We start from the raw sequence: 13,452 nt of genomic DNA on the forward strand, positions 1-13,452 counted from the left end.
TTCTACAGACACTGTATTGGCTTTATTTAGGAATTGTTCAGTAGTGCTTCGAGTGGCAACTTTGGCATCACAACAACAAGCAGCTGAGCTAAAAAGGATAGAGCACTTAGCATGAAACCATTCTACAAGCATTTGCCTAATCTTCATCTGATTATCACCAAGAACAAAGAGGAGTTTAGTGTTGTTGTTTTCATCCATATCGCTGATAGAGCAACAGAGAAACAGTGCATCAATTCCTCTTAATTCTTCAAACAGCTTTAGCAGAACAGTAACAATCTCAATATTCTATTGGAAAAAATCAGTGATGTGACAGTACATTTCCTAGCATATGTATACACTCACCTACTATATTCAATTAGACATTTCAATATGTAAAAACTTGAGCTTCATCTACTAACAACATCTTGTATTAACTGGCTACTGAGCAGGCTACCTATATGCTGGCTAGTAGTAATAATGTTTAATGCCAATAGCTAGCTAAATAAAGCATGGTAATCATGAATGCAAAGTTGCAAGACCAAGACGTGGGCAAAACAGCCGAGGCTATAAACATTGGTGGGATTACAGGGTTTTTTATAATGGTGCAACAGTATTGCCTCTCTCCCTTTTATTCTAGCTTCTGAAAAGCTTTACCAACTACTCTGTCTGTCTCCCTTTGTGGACAACCTCACAGTGCAGGACTATGGAATTTGTATTAACACACTTTCATTGATGCCAAGAATAACTGTTGATGTGAAAAACTTTTTAATGAACTTCTCCAATTTTATTCAAGAACACATGGCAGCCTAACAAACCATGTAAAAGTTGTATATCCAGTGCAGGCTCCTCTGTGCAAGAGTATTTTGTATTGTGGAATGTCCACTCCTGTGCTTCTGACGTTTATAGCATAATTTTTCAAATTTTCTGGAATATTGAAGATTTCTGTGGTTGTATTTCAAATCAAATATGACTGGGTTTTTTTTTTACTGACCTCTTATTTTATCTCTCATATTTCAGCACTTCTGTCTCTGTCATACATGTTAATATTTTATTAATAATATGTAATGTTCTAAGACTACAAGTATTTCTAAAAATCACTTCTTCGTTTTCAAGATTTCAAATGATTTCAAATTGTATTTTCCCCTGAAGAAAAACATTAACATTATAGAAATAACTGTTGGAAAGAGTCATATATAGCAGTCAGAGGAAGCTCTTTTTTTTTTTTTTAAATAAACCAAACAACTATCTGAGAGAAGATATACAAAAGAAGAAGAGAAACATTCTGGAGTGGATTGAGGAACAATATAACACACAATACCTGGTTTAAAAATGGAGGCCCAATTCAGTCAAATACTTAAGCACATGCTTAACTTTAAACATGCAGGTAGTCTCATTGTGCTGAATGGGACGACTCACATGCTTAAAGTTAGGCATGTGCTTAAATGCCTTGATAAATCAAAGTCAGAAAGCCACAGTAGGCATTAACATCCCTTGTTTCAGTAGAAATTATCTGTTCTTATATTTTATGCCAATTCATAACCAGTTTTTTGCTAGACATGGTCTGACACATGCTATCATTTTATCCTGCAAGTTATCATCTACGTGCTTAACTTTATGCATGTTACTAGTCCCAACTTCAAAGGGACGACTCAAATGTGTAAAGTTAAGTATTTGCATAAATGATGGCCAGATTGGGGCCTTAGTGTGGTCAGAACTGCTCAGGCCAAAGCACTTAGACACTGAGCATGCTCCAGGAAACTGAAATCACTGCTGAAAAATAACTTATAAAAACTATATCCTTAGCCAGATGAGAGGCTTTTACTTCTAAGAGATCCTCAGTAGAGTTCATTGGCTTACAATACAAAGACCTTTCACAGTTCAGAAAAGAAAAGCTTCATCGCCTTAATTTGAATAATAAAATGTTACTAAATAACCATATTAAAAATATTGAAACTAAATAATAAATTGCATATGAAAATAAAATGTGTTGAAATCCTGAAAGGCATGTGTATTTTTGGCTTGAATGCATACAGGATTCATTGACAGTCTCCCATTTCAAAACATGCACCCACCATGCCATGAAAACCTGAATAACATTTTCACAGTTGTGTTAGATATGCAAGTCACATCAGAACCATTAGAAATATGCCATTATTCTATTATTTCAACCTTGCACCAATTCTGTGGTCATTGATTTATGAGTCAATCTGCAATTTTACTTTGATGCTTTTCTGTCAACTGTCAGTAACACATTAGACTTGTGATAAATACTATAACAATGTAATTTATGTTAAGCTTTTACAAAGATTGCAAGAAGGCTTGGGATTATTGACAGCATGAGCATTTAGACTTGCTCATTTATCCTGTCTACAAACCGTCCTATACTCAGCAACACATTCAGTTTAAGGAAGGTAATTCATCACAGACCCAGTCTCAAAACAATACATTCACCCCTTTTACTTAACACTCCCAGGCATTAGGTGCATCATAGCATTCTCATTTGCCCTAGTATAGTTTAGTCTGTCATTGTTTCAGTATAAATCCCTTGTTTTGAGAGTGTTAGGAAACTACTATATAAATTCACTGCAGCCTGAACTTGTCAATACTTTTAGCACTGAAAAGAGCTTTGATTTAAAAATTGAGAACAGCAATCCATGTAACTTAATTTCTTTTGGTATCCTGCAACTCTTTAAAACATAAGAATACAATATAAGAAGGTGTAAACATTGGCTAACACTGCTCCTAAGAGCGCGCGCGCGCACACACGCACACACACACACACGAAACATCTAAGCAACATAAATTTAGTGTGCACGAACATGGACAAATTGACCTAAGATACTGTAATGGTTCCTTCTATTGGATTGTTACATTTTAAACTAAGAAGGATTTACCCAATAGACACTAATGCCTCTTCTAAAAAAGTCATTACAGACTATCAATCACAAGTCCATTTTTAAATAAATGCCTAAATACACTTTTTAAAATATGCATATTAAAATAAATATGCATGTCAAAATATACATTTACTCAGTACAGCACAATGGGGTCCTTGGAACCATTACTATACTGAAAAAACATAACTTTACTTAGAACTTATACATAGTGAGTTAGACCCAGGCCAGTTGGGTACAGCAGAATAGCAGAAGGCAGATATACTGGCCACTGAAGTAACAGTTTTCTGTTCCCTGACTGACCAGAGCAGGGGCTGCTCCAGGCTAGTGAGAACATCTGACTCCAATTAACCTGCAAAAAGTCAGGTGAGGCCATTAAGCTAATGTGACCACCTGACTCTAATTAAGGCCCCGCTGATACTATAAAAAGGGCTCACTCCAGTCAGGCAGAGGAAAGCCAGGGAGCCAGAGGAGAGGAAGTGCGGCTGAAGGGCTGGTTAATGAAGACACCCTCAAGTTATTGATAAGGGAGCCCTAAAGTAATGGTGAAGAAGGGAGAAGCAGGAGAGCTGTGGGGAAGTGGCCTAGGGAAATGTAGCAACTCTGGTAGTGAAAGGTTGCTGGTTCCCCCCAACCCACCACTACAGGAACACCTCCTGGGAGAGGAAGTCAGGCCCCTGTCAGGACAGGAGGCTAAACTGTTCTAAAACAAGCCTTAGGGACAACAGAGACTGTGGGAATTCTCTCACCAACCTCCTTGCTGGCTTATGATGAAAAGGACTCAGAGGACTGTAACCCTGGCCCTAGAGAGAGAAGGGCTACGTGGAGGGTCACAGAGAGCCACTGAGGCTAGCATATACCGCCTAGAAGCGCAGGACCCACTGGGACAAGGTCAGAGCTCTGCCACAATAGTCTTTCGTCAAAGGATTGCTTAGAAATTTACAAACCTGGCCAAGTATTGGTATTACTGTTTCAAATACGGAGAAACATGCAGCATAGGCTTAGGCGACTTTATTTTACTTACATGGAATTATTCCAGAGACATATCTACATGGATAACTGACAACAATTTTTGGATGCAGGTGAGAGAAAGAAAGTGAATCAGCATGGTGTGACAAAAATGACTTGGAGAAAGGTGAGAGAGAGGTTTTAAAGTAGAGAAATCTGTTTGAATGAGGAAACGGTGCACTATGATTTCTGAAAGAAAAGAAATGGAATGTACTAAAGAAAAGAAAGGACAACAAAAAACAAGCGAGATTGATCACAGACCTTAATGTGGCCAGACAAAAAAAGACAATGCTATGTTCCCAAATGGACTGCAAGTTACAACTCAAAGCTCTATTCTTACATCAATTAAAAGGATACTTATCTATTCCTAGTAGCATGTTTCCCTGGCTCACACCAGAATTATGAAGACAGGATTTCCCAGGGTGTAAAAGATGCACATTATGGGTGGGATTTTCAAAAATGCCTATGAGAATTAGGAGCACATTTGCCATTGACTTTCAACAGGATTTGTGCTTCTAACTCATTTAGGCACTACTGAAAACCCCATGTTTTCTTTCCCAGAAAGACGACTGGTTCACCAGCCGGAGGCTCATTCTGACAAACCTCCTGAGACTCATTGGAGCTACACCCCTGCATGGTGAACCACAGAAGATATCTCAGATCAAGAGACATCACAGAAGTGGAATTTGGGTTCATCAGCACAGATTAGGTACAACTTTCTCACACACTCCATCCTAATTTTTAAACTTGCCTAACACCTACCATTAGAACACCCAGTTTCCAGTTGCTCATAACATTCCCAAACTTTACCATTCATGCTAGAACCTTCCATGCCAGATGTCTGCCTCAAATTTAAGAAGAAAAAGTTCTGCCTTTTCTAAAAACAAGGCTAGGGAAAAATACATTGTAAGAATCTTTTCATGTTGGCAACAATCATGTCACTAAGAAGCTCTAGCAACTCCAAGCTTTGGAGCAGGGGCTTGAAATTTTGAAAGGTGTCACCCTGCGGTTACATTTGCCTTTGGCTGTCCCTGTGAAAGTCCACCCAAATTTGGCCAATTTACAGGACTCTAAAAATCCTTGTTTCATAGATGCAAAGAGTTTATGGCTATAAAGGGCCACTTGCTCATCTAGTCTGGTCTCAGGCCATTAAATGACACAAGGATTCAGTTTTACCCAGTTACCCCTGTATTGAGCCCAATAATTGTGTTTGATTAAAATCATATCTTCCACACAGGCATCCTGTCTTGATTTGAAGACATTGAGAGATGGAGAATCCATCACTTCCCTTGTTAGTTTGTTTCAACAGTTAATCACACTCACCAATAAAATGTGCGCCTTATTTCAAATTTCAATTTGTCTGGCTTCAGCTTCCAACCACTGGTTCTTGCTCTGCCTTTAGCTGCTAGATTAAAGAGTCCTTTAAGTGCTTTGCTATTTTCTCCCCTTTAAGGTACTTATACAATGTAATCAAGTCACCTCTTTCAGTATTCTTTCCAGAATACAGTCCCCATTCTATAGGACTTGCGTTCCCTGATGTAGGACTCTGCATATTAAATGAATTTTGTTTGAACGGGCCGCATCATCATTCTTTGTCATTCTTCCAATCTTTGTGTTATCTGCAAATAGCTAATTTTAATCAGCAATGATTTTATATATATACTTCCAGATCACTGGTGAAAAAGGGTTGAATATGTGAGGCCTAGCACTGATCCCTGCCCAGGGAGAAGCCATTCAGCAGCTGGGTGACTTCCTCAGCCAGGACTACAAGAAGGATGACGGATCTCTGCTCTGCCCCACCAGGACCACAGACTTCTCTTGCGCCTGCAGGGGTTAGGTGTCACCAGCCCTGCAGCAGTGCAGGGAGCCCTCTGCAGCCCAGCTATCACAGGAGTGAAGGAATATCGAGGAAGTCCTCGATAGCAGGACTGCAGAGGGTTCACTGAGCTACAGCAGGGCCGGTGACACCTGATCCCGGCAGATGCAAAGGGTAGAGACTGCACTCCCGACCATGGTTACCAATCAGTATTCCCACTCACCCCCACACTCCAGTTTCAGTGTGTCAGCTGAAATCAACATCTATCCATTAAATTCAAATCCTGCCAAGCTAGGTAAAAATCTATCCTGATTTCACTGATCAGGAGTAGCGTGGTCACACTAAAAACTTACACTAATAAAACCTTTATGTCATACTACATCACCGTGTCTATATGCACAAACACATGAATCTATAATATATGGAGATATACTCATCTCATAGAACTGGAAGGGACCCTGAAAGGTCATTGAGTCCAGCTCCCTGCCTTCACTAGCAGGACCAAGTACTGATTTTGCCCCAGATCCCTAAGTGGCCCCCTCAAGGATTGAACTCACAACCCTGGGTTTAGCAGGCCAATGCTTAAACCACTGAGCTATCCCACCCCCTGATGCATGCTCTTGTGTATTGCTTCACAAGTATACTATATTGGCACATTACTATAGTAACGTAAGCTGCTACATCATGCTGCAAATCTTTCAAACAGAATACACAGTATATCAAACATCACTATCACTTCTATGCAGGCAGTGGCCCCCATACAATACCAAGATATTCCAGGAACAGAATATAAAATACTTATAATTAATGACACGTGATGTCAAGTTTCATTTTCATTGCCTTAATTCTTTAGGATTGCATGAAAGTTTTCGGCCACCTACAAAAAACATGCATATAATAGGCAAGGAAACGAGCCACTCCACACTTATTGCCTGTTCATTCCAGATACCAAGCGCTCTCAACTCTCATTAAAATCATTCAGAAGTGAGGGCATTCAGTGCTTCTGAGATGCTTAGTACCTGGCAGGGTCAAGACCCTAATTTAGGGAGTCCTTCATTCTGGGAATATAACTATCCTTTACATCAAAAGCAACTGTTAGTGCTTGTTTGTAGCTGAACTTGCTATGAAGTTAGGGGTTACTTTCTCCCTTTTATGTGCACAAAGGATTGTTATAAGGGGCTGAAATTATATCTTGTGCATTACCTGTGTATTGCATTTAAGGGTGAAAATCTATTTCCATTTACACCAGTGAAGTCAATGGAGTTACTCTGGATTTACCCCAGTATACAGTGAATGCAGAATGTGGCCTTAAATCATTTGCGATGCAACTAAAATATTGTTGATGTCACTGGAGAATACCTTACGCTATAACTGAGTTGTTGTGGTTTTTAAAATTGCTTAAATAATAGTCAATCTTCCTATCCCTAAAAACACAATGCCAATAACTATCATGTAAAAAGGATTAGTCAAGTTCAGGAAGATTAGACCAAAATGTGAGGAAAATCAGTAAGAAAATGAATTACCTTGGTCTTATTTTTCATTAGAAAAAGCAGATTTCCTTTCAGCCGACACCATCGCTCTCTTGGTTCTATATGCAAAGAAGTAAGAGATTAATGAAAACAAATCTTTTGTCTCTACACATTAAATGCTTCTTAAAGAATATGCATTAGTAATAAAGGTCAGAAGAAAATCATTAACAAAAAAATCAGCTTCACTCAGCAGCTCCTATGTACAACATGCTGTTAAATGCCAGATAACTTCCCAGAAGGTTTCTTCTATCCTGCAGCTGAGCGAATTGGTGACTGCAGCATATATTCAACTGTGTTTTCTTTGCGTTTCTCCCTTTTCTCACACAGGAGCAGAGACTGACACTTTAGCATTGAACAGCTTGCTACTAAACTGCTCAGAAGCTAAAATTACAGATGATATTAGATTCTGGTAAATTAGATCACCTTCCTTCAATGGAATAATGATTATAAAATAGAGAAGTGGGCTATTTAGATCAACTGCATCCACATTTATATGAGAAATGAGAATATCCACAGCACACTACAGAAGATTTTTAAAAAAAAGTTTGGAAGGGATATGAACCCTCGTGTTTCAAGGCATAAGCCATGCTCTAATTGCTGCATGGTATGAAGAAACATTTCCTATGAACAGTTTCTTCCCTAGCTGCCCACTATGGAATTCTTCCACCTTTCCTGAAGCATCTGGTACTGACCACTGTCAGAGACAGGATATTGACAGATCGATCACTCATCCGCTCTAATATGTTAATTTCTTTGCTCTTGGTGTTAACCTCATTGATGTCAATGAAGCTATATAGGCAAGTCTTGAAAAATCCACTTGGCTATGCACCACTAGAAAATGGGAAGTTTGCCCTTGCAAGCAATGGGGCCTAGAGGATCGATTTCAGCAGACAGTTTTCCCTTAAAAACATTAAATTTCTAGTATGCATGGATGTGAGGATACTCTACCGAAGTAGAAGAACCTATACAGAAAAGAATGTGACCCAATCGTAGTGGTTTCAATATCCTCAGATGCTCACAGCTTTAAAGTGAAATAAACTGACCAGAAATCTTGTTAAAGTACAGCTCTTCAGAACCCAGTGGACAGCAGTGAAGCAGACAAGAACCATATCAATTTTTATTGCTACTGCTGCTAGGAAAAAGTTCTCAGCAGCAACAGAGAAGTCACTGGATTTATTCATGAGGAGATAGAACCTAAAAACCAAGCAAAAGAAAAAAAAATAAACCACCTCAGGATAGTGGATGGGCAGAAAAAAGTTAGACACCTTTCTCCAACTTTCAGCAGGAGGCTCTGAAATTGAGGGCAAAAGAGAAGAGGAGAGCATCTTCTTCCTACCAGTAGCCAATACGAGATGGAATGGGGTGCCTGCAAATGTATCAAGTATCCACTAGCCAGGGTCCAATACAACAGATGATACCTATGAGCAGAATTTGAGGACAGCTCTCTGGTAAAAATCCTAGCACCCTCCAAGAGCTGGCGATAGATTCTATATTATTTCTCACCAGCGCACAAAACCCAGAAAGCTTTCTGGGGAGCCCCATTCCTCAAATTATGGCAATTAGATTCCGCCCCCTGGCTAGTAAGCGTCTGGAACACTTTTTAAGATTAATTTGACCCAATGAGCTTACCCAACTATTCAGGGAGCAAGACCAGACAATCAAAGATGGGGATTAGTAGGAGAACTGAAAGGTGCATAAAGAACTGGTTAAAGGGGGGACTACAACGGGTCATAATGAAAGGTGAACTGTCAGATTGGAGGGAGGTTCTAATAGAGTTCCTTAGGGATCAGTCTTGGGACCAATCTTATTTAACCTTTTTTTTCAGGACCTTGGCACAAAAAGTGGGAGCGTGCTAATAAAATCTGCAGATGACACAAAGTTGGGAGGTAATACTAATACGGAAGAAGACCAGAATATCATACAAGAAGATCTGGATGACCTTGTAAACTGGAGTAATAGAAATGGGATGAAATTTAATAGTGCTAAGTGCCAGGTCATTCACTTAGGGACTCACAAAAAGAATTTTTGCTATAAGATGGGAACGTATTAGTTGGAAGCGATGGAAGAGGAGAAAGACCTGGGGTATATTGTTTTATCACAGGATGACTGCGAACCACCAATGTGATGCAGCTGTGAAAAAGGCTAATGCATTCCTAAGATTCATCAGTCTAGGTATTTCCAGTAGAGATAGAGAAGTGTTAGTACCATCATACAAGGCACTAGTGAGACCTCCTCTGGAATACTGTGTGCAGTTCTGGTCTCCCGTGTTTAAGAAAGTTAACTTCAGACTGGAACAGCTACAGAGAAGGGCCATTAGGCTGATTAAAGGAATCGAAACCCTATCTTACGAGAGAAGACTCAAGGAGCTTGGCTTATTTAGCGCAATCGAAAAAGTCTGAGGGGAGATCTGATTGTCCTCTATAAATACACCAGAAGGATAAATACCAGGGAGGGAGTTACATAAGTTAAGTGCCAATGTGGACACAAGAACAAATAGCTATAAACTGGCCATCAACAAGTTTAGGCTTGAAATGTAGGTGGTTTCTAACTATCAGAGGAGTGAAGTTCTGGAATAGCCTTCCAAGGGAGCAGTGAGGGCAAAAAACCTAACTGGCTTCAAGACTGAGCCTGATACATTTATGGAGGGGATGGTATGACGAAATTGGATATGTGCCATTGCAGACAATCTGCGACTGCTAGCAGCAAATATACCCAATGGCTGGTGATGGGACACTAGATGGGGAGGGCTCTAGTTACTATAGAGAATTCTTTCCCAGATGTCTGGCTGGCGGGTCTTGCCCTCATGCTCAGGATCCAACCAATCACCATATTTGGGATTGGGAAGGAATTTTGCCCCAGGTTAGATTTGCAGAGACCCTGCGTGTTTTTTTGCCTTTCTTTGCAGCATTGGGCACTGGCCACTTGGAGGTTTAAAGTAATGCAAATGGCAGATTCTTTGTAACTTAAAGTCTTTAAATCATTATTATCAGTAACTCACCAGAGGTTATGGGTCTATTACAGGAGCAGTGGGTGAGGTATTTGTGGCCTGCAATGTGCAGGAGGTCAGACTAGATGACCATAATGTTCCCTACTGGCCTTAAAGTCTATAATCTGACCCATAGGCTCTCTCAAACAATCAAAACTTGAGATCCTATAGGCCAAGTAAAAATAATGCCTATTCTCTGTTGCTGAAATTATTATATTAGGGATGGTTTTACAGCTAACCACAAGGGATTTCCTAACAGTCTAGGGAACAGATATTTATTCAAGCTTACTGGAAATTGAACGACATACTAAGTACATTACCATAAAAGCCAGAAGAAACCTGTGCAGGAGGTAGGAACTGAGCTATAAAAGTTGATAAAGCAGGAAACGGTTGGGGGGTTTTTTGTGAGAAACTAGAAATCGAAAAATTACAGCTACTACTGACTGATGACTAGCAGCTAGTACAATGCAAATCAACATGTTGCACAGATCATTGCAAGTCCTAAGTTCCATTTCTTGGGCAAATAGTACAGAATGGAGGCCACTTATACAGTAGTGCTGGATTTTATAGGAATGACTACACTGTTCACAGGTCAACATAGCTACAGCAATTTTAGGTGAAAGAAGGCATGCATTTTTATTTATAGCGTCAGTGTGCATGTACCTCTGTACATACCCCTAAATCTGAATAAATCTAACAGCTTGCTTTATTTTTTCTCAGCACCATTTTACAGAAATCTTGGAATACAAGCACATCACGAGTAACATCCACTTGGCAACAAGTCAGATTATTTTTAAAAGTCCCCAACAGTTATTTCAGGGTTTTTTGGGTTTTGGACAGTTGGAAAGAAAGGGTTGCATAATACCTACTACTGTGTTCCATATAAAATATATATTGAGGACACCTCTCTATCCAACCTATTTAAAAAAAAAACATAAGAAGAGGATAATAAACTACTCTTTCCCGAATGTACATTAGTCTAGTTAGCAGCCAGAGGACTATTAATTTCATCTCTGTTTGCATATGCCAGTGAGTTCCTAATCCACAGCTAAGGCTTAAAAACAATTATTTAGAAAGGTGTTTAGCACCACTCAAGCAGACACAATGAAGAAAACATAAAACTCTAACGAATATGTAATTACTGACACTGTAAGATGACAATAGCAGCAAAACATGCCTCAGCAACAGATAATTTTCACTACAAACTGATACCTATTAATTTTCCATCCTTGGCCACTCTGCAAATTTTCACTTTTTCTTCCTTGTCAAAGCAAGCTGATGGCCTTTTGGCGAGTGAAGCCAGATCTAATGAGGTTGAATGCCAAATATAACAGTGAAGAGGAGGAGGAGGAGGAGGAGAATAATGATGCTAATGAGTTTTTTGAAGATGAGCAAGATCTAAATAGCAGACGAGGTCAACTGAAATATTAAAAAAGATGCTGAAATATATCGTGATTTCATACAGAATTTCATGTGCATTCCATGCATTGTACAGTCATTCAAAATATGAAAGATATAATTGATGGACAAACTAAGGTTAAAATAGGTACCACTGTCAAATCTGATTAAAAGAAAAAAAGCATTTTAGCTTTTCCCTGTTTTTACTAGTTAATGCAGGATCAAGTAAAATGCATTTTATACAGTACTTTCTGCACACACAGTTTTAACAATGTAACTAGTAACATGCATATGTCATGCTCACCTATAGAATGAAGGCATCAAAAGAGATAGAGTACACAAGTACACATTCATGTAGAAAAAAAAATATTTTCATCTCTCATTGGAATTATAACAACAAAATATACCAAGTGTGACAGGGAGTCCACCCACTTAAGCATAATAGTGCAAAGCGGTCACTCCACCCCATCAAGTGAGTGGCCCTTTAAGATTTTGAATGGTCTGATATACATACACAAGGACCTAGGAGGTAATGATAGAGAGGAAGTGGTCCCAGGAATAGGTGGTGCTTTGGAGGAAATCCTGTCACTTTGTCTTTTAAGGGACAGGAACCTTACAGAGAGGACAGGGAAAGGCTCCCCTCTTACCCAAATGGTGATAAGCTGGGAGAAGGTGATCAGCATAAATGCTGCCTCCCACATAGCAGGTCAGACACCAGCAGAAAGCAGCTGCCTGCTGGATCCTTTGAGCTGGAAGATTAATTGGGGGGAAAAGGACCACTGAGGGAGAAGTCTGGCTAAGGTCCTACAGTGGCTAACTTACAACCCAGCTCTAAGGAGGAGAGCTCAGGATTCCTGTTTTGAGGAAGTGACCATTAATCATAAGTCCAGCTCCAGGAAAGGAGCCTAGTGGGGGTGTTTCCTGAACCAGGACAAGAGCAGACCAGGACTCAAAAGCTGTATCTACACAGCACACCACTTGCGCCAGTGTGTAGGGTACATATAGTTACACACTGCAGTGAAATGCAGGCTGCCTCCACACTACAGTGCATAGCTACACACGTCAGTGGAAAGTTCTTGCAGAGGGGAGGCAGTGGGGAAAGTCAAAGCAGTGGGGAGCTGCCACGCCATTCACCACTACTTCCTCACTGCCAGAGCATTTCCTCACTGTTGGAGTCATTGAGCTGCCAGAGCCTTTCTCCAGCACAGCGAAAGATGCCAGCAGCAGGGAAAGGCAATGGCAGGGAAAGGGTAGAGCAGCCGGGAGAGAGCTGTGGAACATCACACTGCTAAAAATACCAGTGTAGACAGGGGGGCACAGCTTGAGTGAGTAGAGAACCCTGTAAGGTACACAGACACAGGATTCAGCTATGTCTTTAGGCTACTCACCTAAGCGGTGTACATCACCATCTATGCTGCTATTTATAGCCCTGCTACGGGGGCATGCAGTGTACAAACTCTACACCTCCTGAAAGAAGTATACAGTGTAGACTTACTTTTATATGGACCCAGAGTGGGCTGACCTGTGGCAATTAAAAAAATGTTTTTCATGCAGTCGTGCCATTTCTTTTCCTGTATTTCAAAAGCAGTATTCCTTTTATCCTTAATCACAGCAGCACTCCTCATCCATTCCTATCCTTTCAATCTAATCCATTTTCCCAGTCCTTACCTCATCTCATAATTTTGTTAATTATCATCATACATTCCTCATATAGGCCCTGATCTTGCACTTTATAACAAACGTGTCCACATGGAACCCCACTGACTTCAACGCGCAAGTGCAGCAATTTGTCCACATGTTGTACATTGAAGGACTGGTACTGCAGAGAGATTTGTGCAGTGG

At 40.1% G+C, this 13,452-nt stretch overlaps 1 protein-coding gene across 16 annotated transcripts in view; it reads right to left on the minus strand.

Annotated features, from left to right (window-relative positions):
• Positions 1-13,452, minus strand: part of INPP4B (inositol polyphosphate-4-phosphatase type II B) — a 496,579-nt gene that overhangs the window by 427,046 nt on the left and 56,081 nt on the right. For 13 of the 16 annotated variants that reach the window (XM_042850295.2, XM_065596418.1, XM_042850296.2 and 10 more), the window contains one exon: positions 7,221-7,285. The exons of 1 other annotated variant lie outside the window; for it this stretch is intronic. The gene's annotated coding sequence lies outside the window, so the exon portion shown is untranslated. Of the gene's footprint in view, positions 1-7,220; positions 7,286-11,424; positions 11,632-13,452 lie in introns of all 16 variants that reach the window. 2 more of the 16 variants (XM_065596409.1, XM_065596412.1) reach the window with 1 other exon arrangement.

Source organism: Chrysemys picta, chromosome 5, assembly GCF_011386835.1.
Source record: "Chrysemys picta bellii isolate R12L10 chromosome 5, ASM1138683v2, whole genome shotgun sequence".
NCBI classification, from domain to species: Eukaryota; Metazoa; Chordata; order Testudines; family Emydidae; genus Chrysemys; species Chrysemys picta.